Here is a 924-nt window from a genome sequence, read left to right on the forward strand (position 1 = left end):
ATAATTTTATTAAAAATCTTATTTTCCATGGTCATGGTTGTATAAAAAAGTAATAGAGTTATTTCAAGTTTCTAGCTTTACTTTACTGCTCTCCATATTTACTTTAGTGTGTGGTTTTTAATTCCTGAATCTTCCTTTTTTTTTTTAATATGTATTTCCCTTCTAATTTTGTTCTCATGTATTCCAAATTTATAGGGATCCCTATTTCCAAATCTTTGGGTTTCCCATAGGCAAGTGCTAATTGTGGGACTTAACAATCAAGTCTCATATTTATTTGGCTACTGATATAAATTTAATCTAATATTACTAATTTGAGTTAGAATTCGTGTAAATGATTAAAATTTAGTTTTTAACTTAAAGCTAAACCATTGTAATAATTTAATGAAGATCTCATTATAATTGACATAATTGACTGTGATTTCTAAAAAAAATAAGATAAAAGAAAAGGAAGATTTAATATGACCAGATCTATCTTCACGTAAATATGCGGTGAATCTCAGCTGGGTAAAGGCCATTATCATTTTTTTCTAAAAAGAAACAGAATAAAATGAAGATTTAATATATACCTTGACCCGATCTATCTTCACGTAAATCTCTTTTGAATCTCAACTGGTAAAGATCATTCTCATTTTTTTTTTCCTATCTGTCAATTATTCTTTTTCTGTTTCTTTTTACAAACCTTACTTTCTGGCCAGTTGAGGAGTGATAATTATGGGAAATGATAGATTAGTAGAGAGAAGTGGGGAAAGTTTTTTTTTTTTGTTTATTTATTATTATTATTTTTTAACTATTTTTTTATAATTATTTTTATTTGTTTACACGTTCCATCCCGAGTAGATCTTCTAACCTTTTTAATTTTGTGTCTAATTTACCTTTTTAGCTTATTAGACATTGTATAACTAAAAAAAAAAAAAAAAAAAAAAA

This window comes from Cucurbita moschata, unplaced genomic scaffold (genome assembly GCF_002738365.1).
Source record: "Cucurbita moschata cultivar Rifu unplaced genomic scaffold, Cmos_1.0 Cmo_Scf00042, whole genome shotgun sequence".
NCBI classification, from domain to species: domain Eukaryota; kingdom Viridiplantae; phylum Streptophyta; class Magnoliopsida; order Cucurbitales; family Cucurbitaceae; genus Cucurbita; species Cucurbita moschata.